This window comes from Lipophrys pholis, assembly GCF_963383615.2.
Source record: "Lipophrys pholis genome assembly, chromosome: 4".
NCBI lineage: Eukaryota > Metazoa > Chordata > Actinopteri > Blenniiformes > Blenniidae > Lipophrys > Lipophrys pholis.
The window spans coordinates 19778471-19789693 of NC_137637.1; positions in this window are offsets into that span (position 1 = coordinate 19778471).

Here is an 11223-nt window from a genome sequence, read left to right on the forward strand (position 1 = left end):
AGTGATTAAGTCTTTTCATTGGTTAATTAGCCCCTACAGCAGTCACACGCAGAAGAGGCAAACAGGGACTGACTCACCAAACGATCAAAGACGCAGCCTGTCAGGAGGCTCAAACACTCCATGTACCTGTGGGACAGTCTCACACACACACACACACACACACACACACACACACACAGCCGTACCTGTGGGACAGTCACTTTCTCTCTGTCTCACATACACACAAAAGCACACAGAGACACACACACACACTCATACCTGTGGGAGATTCCCCAGTGTCTCACAATGCTGAGTTGAAGTGTTGCACATGCACACTGCACACAGGGACTCATTTTAAAAGAACACACACTCCTAAGCACCAGCATGTTTGAGTGCGTACGCTCACACTCACACACCAACACACACACACACTTAATCAGCACTGAAAAGAGGACAGAAGGAACAAAATAAGCATTTTGTTATCACACAGTGTCTCGTCACCAAGAGAATATAGATTGTTTTTTAAAGATATGTGACATTGTTGTGGGTGATTTATCTCAATTTGGATTATAAAGGCACATTTACAACCTGATCCAAGAAAAGGCTGCGATGTCTCTGTCGACTGGGGTATCCTGTAGAAACTGCAAATCAAATTTTTCTTGGATGATGATTGAGACTAAAATGTTCACCTTGCAAGAGCTCTTCAGAAACTATGATTAAATGGGCTCCCAGCTAACGCCAAAATCAGAAGTGTGAGCAACAATCAACGTGATAAAATGTTTTTTATAGAGATGTTAAGAGACTGAAAGGAGATTTTACTGACAGTTTGTTGGTGTGGCATTAAAAAGAAAGCTGATTTTATTATTTTCACAATGTTTTTACCCCCTTGAAAACAAGAGAAGGGATTCAAACTTAAACAGGAAATATGCCACAACAAAAAAAAAAAGAGGAGGAAAACATCTTTCCTCTGAGCCAGCGAAGATACTGCTCATGTGTCTGCAGAAATTCTGCATCTGACTTGGCTATTCATTTACAATAAATCTTCACACAAATTCACAGTCGTTGACTTGCAGCGAGTCACAAGAAAGAAAGCACCGTTCTCATTTCACAACAAACATTCATGATAGATGGACAACTCACAAGAAATAAATAGTAGTTTAACAAATGGTTTGTATGGTGGTTCATTGTTTTCAGACTGAAATGTACGGTTAGGAAGAAACTCTGAAACTCCATCATCTCCATCATCTAATATATATGATAAAAAGCTCAAATATAGCAAGCTATACATAACAAAGTGTAACAACTTATAATGTGAATGGCATGAGTTGTTGGAGAGCAGCAATGGGTGGTTGCTTCATGTGCCTGGTTTGGTCTCTCCCTCTGACCCTGAGATTTACATCTGGAAACAGGCAAGCACAGAATGTAAGACTTTTAACAAGCATTAAAAGATAATGCCTCCAAAATATTTTTAGACTTATATAGTCTTATTTTTCATCCCAGGATGAAAATGTTCAATAGCTAAGCTCCACTGCATTAACATGTAAGAGAACCAGATATTAGAAACACCTCTTGATATGATGCCCAGTTGAACACCACTGCACACTGCAGACTTTAGGGGGCAGAAAATGTCAACATATTGCTTTAGAAAAATAATAAACTCTCTGACATCCTGAAATTAAAACAAGATGCACAGTATTACTGTCTGCAAAAATGTGACTGAGGTGCTTTGAAAGGTTATTGGAACCGAACTTGCTTACCACCTTTCTCATTGTGATTTTCATTTTTGCTGAGGAATCAAGATAAAGGAATAAGTGGAGAATAAAACTAATATCAATTTGATCAAACACTTGATCAAAGCAGACTGACTGAAACTGGCCAAATTCCAAGTAAAGTAAGTCAGACACTTTTTAGTGAAAATTCATAAGTGTAGGCCAAACAGTGGAGCAGTGGTGCCTTAAAGCAAGAGGGTCAAGGGTTCAAATACCTGCCAGGCCTTTCTGTGTGGAGTTTGAATGTTCTTCCTGTGTGTGCATGGGTTTCCTCCACTCCTTTGGTGTCCTCTCACAGTCCTAAAGCATGCATGCGAGGTTCACTGGTGACACTCAATTGCCTCTAGGTGTGTGTGGTTGTGTCTCTCTGTTTGCCCTGTGATGGAATGTGATGTGACCTGTCCAGGTGTGTCCTGCCCTCGCTGGGATCAGCCGTGACCCTGAACAAGATAGTGCAGTGTAGAAGATGGATGGATGGATGGATGGATGGATGGATGGATGGATGGATGGATGGATGGATGGATGGATGGATGGATGGATGGATGGAGGTTTTACACACAGAAACACAACAGTAGGCTTGTTATTTTTAATATGACGGTCAACAACCACCCCCCCCCCCCCCCCCCCCCATTTAAATTATTACAATCCCTTTAACAAATTCATTATGTTGTAGCAACAGAACACATTCTGTGTAATTCTACACACAAACAATGCTTGAAAGCAGAGAGGCTTCCTCATACCACTGCCACTAGTCCTGGACTATTAGTACCCTTTACAAAATGACCTCAGGGTAACATTTGCACCCCACATGTTACCTTCAAAAACAATCAAATACCTCAGGGAGTATTTGCAACCTTAAACAAACAAGTGTTTGCTTGCTTTACCAGGAAAGGATAAAAAGAACAAGAGGGATCTCAGAAACGTGTGAAGCTTACACACCTGCATCATGAGCCTCCTACCGACCCAGGTGCTCTCCGCTGAGTGGCCAACTGAATCTAAATCTGCTTCGTAGATTTCATTGATATCATAATTGAGAAATGTGGGACTTCTCTACTAAAGGTATATGATTATATAATTAAGAATATGTTTAACAGATATTTTTGATTTCACTTTCTCTTATGTTTACAGCTGCCTGTGAGCAAACTATTAGATCACAAACCCTTCTTTTACAAGGTGCTCATTATATGGCTAGTGGGAAAGTTGATAAGCTTCTAACATTTCACAGCAGGCTGCCATGACATTAGCTCCTTAAGTGCATTCTGTTTTTGAAATAATTTAGGGCAGTTAACCCACTTTGGGTAAGCCTGCATAAGATGTTGGTCAATTGCTTCCACGTCTTTTGTGACAAACTAATGGCTTAAAATTCAGATTTCGAATGCTGTTGATGGACATCACAAAAGACGCGGCACACTAAGCATAGCAGCCTTGGTGCCAGTAGCTGGCCCACAGCACTAAAGAACAGTAATGGTTCTAATTCCAATAAAGAGAAAATCCAAGGTCACACTGTGAACTTCCTCCCCATCAGAAGACCACAAAGACTGGCTGGGAGAGTGCATAATATCCTCACAGCTATTTTTACCCTCAAATTAAAATCTATGACATGTTGAAATGACTGCAGTGTGCAAGAGGGGTATTCAAAGCAGACACTAATGACGCTTATTAATGGCGTGAATGAAGTCTTGACAGGTCGTGTGTCATTCTGCAGGCAATGCTCCACTGGCATAATGGCTAATGTAAGTGGGGATAATTATATATATTATACCCTGTCTTATGGTATTTTGGCAGGAGTATGAGGAGCCAGGCAGTTAGAGAGGAGAGTGAAAGCGTTTGCTCTTTTTGAGACAGAGATGTGCACGTGTGTGTTTGTGTGTGCACACGCATGTATGTGTTCGCCCCCATCTTCAGCATTGGTCCAGGGGATGAATACTAGTAAGACAACAGCACCAAACAGTGGTTGAACAAGAAGCCTGCATAAAGAGGTAGACATCAGACAACATTCACAACAAGCCTTTGTGTCGAAATGTTTCGTTTCAGGCAACATTGCAACGTTCATGGTCTGCGAGCGCTGTGTGAATGGAGTGAATGGAGGAAACGGAGAGATGAATAGCTTCCGTCGACAGAATGAATGTAGTGCGCATTGGCAACGTGATTCGGTTTGCACCTATGTGTGATATATTGTGGTTTGCTTGCCTTGTCTCTGCCAGCAAGACAAGTCATGACCATTAAATGCATGTTGGAGGCCCCAAGCTGTGAGGAAGAGCCTCATAGATCAGAGGAGGGATTTAGGCAAGAAGGGAAATGTGAGGCCAATGGTGAGAATGGACATTTCCGGAGAAAGTGTACCAAAGCGATTAGAAATAGTGCGACTTTTCACAAAATAATTAATTGATGAATGAAATAAACTAGTAACGTGGTAAAGTGTACCTTCATTTTACAGCTTTGTGACATAAACAGAGGAGAACAGCTGCAGGCAGCAATGGACAATTCCCCAAGCAGTCGCTTGCAAGTCTCCCTGTGAGAGAACGATGTGAAAAGTTGCTCGGCTGCACCTGCTGATTCACAGTCACTCCCGGTTGTAGTTGAGAGCTCAGTGCGGCGGGTGTCTGTGGCATGTCAGGGGACAGATGTGAGGGGCTGGCGGTGGGGCGGTGAGGGGAAGAGGGGAGTCTGGCTGAGTGGATCTTAGTGAATCTCTCCTCTCTGTGATGTTGGCGGGAAAGAGTTGGCTAATTGGAGGCCCGGCGGTAAAAGCTGTTCATTAATGCCTTTGTCTCCCGGTCCCCCTGCTCAAACACCTTGCCTCATTTATCTCTGTATTTACCCACTCCCCCCACCCCACCCCCCCCCCCCTACACCAACCCTGAATCCCAACACAGGACCTGAGAACACACCCAAGGTTCAACTTCGAACAAGGAGGGACGGAACGGAGAAACAGAAAGAGAAATGGGGAGGAGGAGAAAAAAGAGAGAGAGAGTGGGAGGGGAGGGGGGGGCTAACTTATGCTCAGTGGGAATTAACAAAGCACTTAGTAATTAAATCTAAATTGACATTCTGGTAATTAGCCTCTTGATTAGGAGCAATAACACAATTAGCCAACCAGTCTTTGCTAATTGTTAATTAGTATAAGCAAAGTTATTGTGTGTGTGGCAGAGGGAGGCATGTAAAAGAACAAATGTTAATCTGTCTCTCTTTCAACAGCCGCGTCCCCCTTCTTTTTTCTTGCTGCCTCTTTATTGAGCTAGCAGGCAGGTTCATTGCCTTTCTCTTCACTGAAGCTGCATTCAGAGGCAGCAGTCAGTAATTAGCTAAAAGTCTTATCGGGGATATCATCAGAGAGCGGGCTGAGCCGGCTGTGCTGGCACATCTCCACGTCTCTCCACCTTCTCCGAAACATTCCTCTTCTCTGCCTTTCACGCCGCAAAGTGTCACACCGGGGTATTTGTTCTCAGTGAAGATGTGATGTGGATTAAATACAATCATAAAAGGGGGGGGGGGGAGAAGACACGGTGCTGGAGATGAATCTTAAGGAGATGTAATTCATCTAAAAGGTTTTAGTTTATGGGGCAGAGGAAAAGAACAGCTCATTAAAGCTCGGCAGAGGAGAGAGGACACAAGAAAAGAGATGAATGGACAATAAAGATGTTCCAAGAAGTGGAATTTACGTTGGTCACAGGTGAAACATGGGTTATTTTCAATTAACATGGGCTTAGCAGACCAATATATTTCACTCGCGTGCCACCCTTGCACAAACGTGAAGTGAGCGAGGACTATCTCGGCCATTTTTGAAGGTGGCAGGAACCAAATTTGCACAAAAAAAAATCTCGCACTTTTAGAAAGTTCAAACCTCCATCTCTGCACTCATGCATTCACTTGTAAACACAGCAGCTACACTCCAGCAGTAAACACAAATGCCATGTTAATCTTCTGTAACGCAGCCAAGTGGTCAATACACTGGTCAAGAGGGGAGAAGACACACACCGGTATCAGAAGCTCCACATTCATTCACATGCACAAATACACACTTGTGTGCACAGGCACCTACTCCTGCCCTGATAACACCTGGGACGGTGCCTGTGCGTGTGGGTGAACATGGACGCTGCTCCAGATTAGCTGGGCTCCCAACACAAATATTTGGCAGCAGGATGAGCTGTCTCAGGACGCACCGGAACATGAAATTAACCAGGAAGAGGTGGAGGTGCCGGCGGAGCCGAAACCACCCTGCTGAGAGGAGAACCGCACTGGGAGAAAGAGGTGGAGGGGCATCGCTGCTCGGTGCCATCCAGAGGTCGGCTGCATGCCAAGAGAGAGCAAGGGAAGCAGTGCTACAAAAGTTAGCTCTGCCTGCAGTAAATTTATACATTTATATTGCTTGTAATGAATTTTGGAGATTAAAAAAAAAAAAGCAAGAAGTGAGTGTGTTAGTGGGTCTGCAAGTGTGTGTGAGAGTCTTACAGGGTGTTACCACGTCTGTCTTGCCCTGGTTCCTGCTGTGTCCCACCTACTGTGGCTCTAATTGGATCCTTATTACCAGGCCAGCCTCCATCCCAGGAATGATGGATTCATACCACGCAGAATTCCATTAATCATTCCTTATTCACAGTCCACTCTGAGAAGAGGGCAAATTCATTTCTTGGCGTACCAAGCGGCCACTATAATGAATATTCATGAAAGGAAATTTGGGGTCAGGACTAATAAGGGAGGTAATTTGTAATTTGCGCTGTTCCCACTCGGGTCTTGTTCGGCAGGTTAACCTATAGAACACGCAGAACAGACAGCAACAGCAGCCACACACCAGAACCCACACTTAGACATGCTGTATTTTCACTCCGGACCTGCCAAAAAGAGTCCTGAACACACTCAGTCCCAGTTTTTAAACTCTTGCCTCAGAGTAGCAAAGGCTGAAGGAATTTATATTCGATGACACTCTTAAAGAAAAACGCGATTAGAAGTGTGTGGTTCTTGCAGCTTTAAACCATAGTCATATTTTGTCATTAAAAAACTTCACATATATGACCTAAAAATGTGGATCTGACCACCCCCCCCAAAAAAAATGAACGTTGCCCACGATGTATTATGAATCAAGCCACACTAACCAAACAGAAGACTTTAAATGTGCTTAAAAAAAAAATAAAAAATACTCAGTGAGGATAAGCACTGCCGTTTCTGGAGCCCTACAGCTGGAGAAAAAACAAAGAATGAAAAATGGCCTTAATTTTCGCAAAATGGCGGCTCTTTTCTTCCTGGCCAAATAAGCCCTGTAGACTGTTGAATACTTTGAGAGAAATCCCTTTTAAATAAAACAGCTTCTTTAAGAGAAAAATAACAAGCTCCTTTGCTCTGCTTTCACATCACAGCACTTCACCCCCAAAAGCATTTTATCACTTCTTCTAAAATTATGCCCACCTGGCATCACTTAAAGTCGCTCAATTAATAATTTATCAATACATTTGAAGTGATTAAAATTCATGACCAGAAAGTGTTTTTAAAATAGTGCCCCTTAGTACCCTCAGGGTGTCCAATCAGTGCGGCGCCTTCGTTAGATCAGGAAGGGAATAATTAATTGTACCTGAATGTTTAGCGGGGTCAGGCAGTGGGGGCAAAATGCCTATGGTCGCATGTGAGTGTGTGTGTGTGTGTGTGTGTGTGTGAATGAGATGGGGAGTCATAGTTACAATTGTTAGTCCTTGGCTTTGGACCGCTAAAGAGTCACTTTGTTCCACCTGTGTTTGCTCTGTCTGTACTACACTACACACACACACACACACGCACACACACATACACACACACACACACGACCTTCATGTCGTCACTGGGCATTTTGTCTCCATCATCAACCCCGGTTAAAAAGGAGAACAACTAATAAGTAACTGTGATTTAAACCCTGTCACTCACACTGACACACACATACACACTTGACATAATGAACAGCTTGAGGACTCTTCGTCGGGGCAGCTCAAGAGGTTCGCACGAGCACAGAGAAACACACGTCCTATTGTACCAGCTGTTGAGTGCGCACATTGCAGATCCATTGAGTAACCAGAGGTGGAAAGATTACCGAAAATTTGTAATCACATACAGCAACTGCTGCCCTGCTTTAAAAGCTTCACAATTGCAAGTGAACAGGGTTTAAAAAAAAAAAAAAAGCACTGCTCTTATAAGTATTTCTTATAAAATATAAATAATAAATCCACGTTCAAGATATATGAAAAAAACACTTTTGGTTTGTAAATAAATGTATTTATAAAGTAGGCACTTTCCTACACTTATTTGCTCCAGAAATGCAGATGAGATGATTTTAATCAAATTTACTTGGGTATACTAACTCACGAGTTTAAAAGTCTGTTTTAATATTTCAAAAGTAAATTACATGGCAGACATATATAATTGTGAACACAATTTTTCACTTGAGAAAATACTCATGAAACCACACACAGTGTGAGTATTTTATATTAAGTTACTTTCACCTCTGTCAGAAACTCATTACATTTATTTGAGTGAAGCATAGAATCTTACGCAGCAAAATCCTGAGAACCCCGCAAGTCTTTTCGTTACAAGCAAATTTTACTGTCCTTGTCACCTCTGCGTTCATTTTAAGGATTAATAATACTCTGTAAAAAATATAGTCATACCTGAATCACAGTAAATCAGTCCAGCCAAATCTGTTCTGCCATTCTCATACGATTTTAATAATTTTAAAGTGCTTTTTCCGGTCCTACTAATTAATCAGGGAAATGAAAGGAAAAATTATTGCACTGACAACAAGCAAAGAACAAAAAAGCAAAGGTATAATATATTTCTAGATCTTGTCAAGTATCTGGTCTGAGATGCACATTGGTGACCTGCAGTGCTGAGAGCTGCTTACAGCTTGATGCGTCAGTGATTTAACTCTCTGAACATAATGAGTCCTTCAGGCGGTTGAATATATTTTGTTAAAAAAAAAAATGTTGCTGTTAAGAATTTCCAAGTCATTCTGTTTTTGTTTCTTTTTTATTTCAACATTTTGTCTTTTGTCTTTTTTCACGCTGAAAGAGAGAAAAACACAGTCAATCGCCATAAAAGCAGAGACACACAGCGGGTACAGACCTATCAGCCTGGTTTCAGAGACACTTATCTCGCTTAGTTCAACACTGAGGCGACCAGAGGAGGGCAGAACAGGGGGCATCAAAAAGCGTCTCTGTAAGAAACGACAAGTGTAACCGAAGGTCTAAATAGGGAGTATGCCGTGTGTTGCGGTGGAGGTGAGCAGACTGGCCTGTGTTTCTCCGTCCTCTCATGTATAATACATCTCTGTTTCACCCCAAGGTTCAGAAGCCCAGGGCCCCAGAGACCAACACAGTCTTTTAAAGATATGTGCTCACTTAATCACTGAAGAAAAGGGCCCCTAGTGCTAGCCTAATATTATAATTAATTAATTCAACCAAAAAGGGGGTATTAAATTTCCTCCCTCTCAGGATATCAGCTGAATACATTGACCTTTGTGGAAATCGCCCTCTAATTCGAATCAGGTTTTGGAGCCATTTACAGACTAAACTTGTTTCTTTTCCTCTTCGTCTGTCTTTCCATTTCTCTTTGTCTTGCAGGACATAAAGCATCAGGTGAGGCTTGTGTGTGAGTGCAACTTTGTCCATGTGGTGCCACCATTTTGTGTCTTCTTAGATTCGTGTGCGTGTGCGTGTGCGTGTGCGTGTGCGTGTGTGTGTGTGTGTGTGTGTGTGTGTGTGTGTGTGTGTGTGTGTGTGTGTGTGTGTGTGTGTGTGTGTGTGTGTGTGTGTGTGTGTGTGCGCGCGCAAAAGTGCACGTGAGTGTGAGTGATCCCTAGTTTTATCTCCCTGCTGTAAGACAGAAAAGAACAGAAACTTTTCTTATTACCGGAGAGAGCGGTAGAATAGCAGGCAGCTAAGTCTCTGTCTATCTCTGCCTCTCTCTCAGAGGTGTAGCTGACTCCCCAGTGTACTCCGGGTCTTCAGTAACTCTGACTGAAGTTCAGAAGGGTTAGGTAGTATACTCAGGAGGAAGGGGGGAGACAAGACGAGGAAGAGGAAGGGGGGGTTAAGTAGGATTGGAACAGTGGCAGTTTTAAAACAGAACTTTAAATCTCCACCTACGAAAGAGAGAGAGGGAGGACAATGGCGTCATGTGGTGTGCCGTTATCTTCAGGTCTCTGAAAAACGGGAGACGAGAGGATGAGAATAAAAAGAAGCTTGAAGAAGGGCATACATGTGATAAAAGCTGTAGGCTGTATAATCTATGCTGCTTTTCAGGGAGGTATGGAGAGAGGGGAGGAAGAAAAGTCAAACCTTTGCAACCTTCAGATCGTAAGTTCAGGCAAACAGTCTCTCACGCACAACAACACCAAATGGAATGGGAGAGGATTTGCAAGATGGATGGATGAATGGATGAGTGGATGGCCGGATGAATGCGTTTGCAGATAGAGAAACAAACACGGCGAGAGAACAAATAGACCTCGGGCAGCTTAGGTGGGGACGGATCATGTGCACTACATTATTAGCTTGTTTGTCATCTTCATGGCTTTTTGGTCCTCAAGGACGACAAGATCTGAATGACAACATGTCGTCCATCATTCTACATCAAGATCATTTCTGTTTGAAAAGAAACGAAATAAAGATATGATACCGGATTCATCACTTGCATGGTTGCGCCATCAACCGCAGGAGGAGAGGATGAAGTGGTTAACCTTCAGAATGTGTCAAATTTTGTGTCAGACACATTATTTATCCGAACAATGATAAGCTCAATTTAGCACGTCTTCAATCAACCAACCACACCGAAAGATGTTAAAATATTTGTGTTCCATCTTTGATCATTCACACGACCAATCAACAGTTTGCCCATTATGTTGGCGGACGGCCTTCTGGTGGAATTTACAGATGACACCATATCTTAATTTCACAAAGGTTGAACCAGATGTTCTTTCTGTCGGCGGATGACATTCACTGCGAGTCCAAACAACACATTCATTTTAAGTGCTGTGAAGTGTCAGTCAGGCCTTGTTTGTCCTCCGCTTTAACTACACTCAACAGTGCTGCGGACCACTAACTCCCCCTACTGGCAGCTCGGAGGAACGCACGCCCTTTGGTAGCATCTGGGGAGGAATTACTTAAAGAGCCATACATGGTCTTCATTTTGGTGCAAAATCGAATTTCATCAGTAAAGAAGCAATGCTGCGATGAATTCTAATCTATTTTTTTATGATGTTAGGAGAGAAAAAAAAAACTTAATTAAAGCTTTCACAAAATGTTCTTTTTTATGAACCTGTTTGAAGAGGACTAAAAGTCAAAGACACAATTGTTTCATGGCAGACGTGTTCTTATATTTTAAACTAATATTGCTGGAGTCGATTCATATTCAAGGGGGCAAACTTTCATCCACACAACTATCTTTCTCTAAGATGGGTACATACAGTAAATCTCTAAGTTACTCCTCCTCTCGTTTTGCACCACGTCCTCCGCTGCAG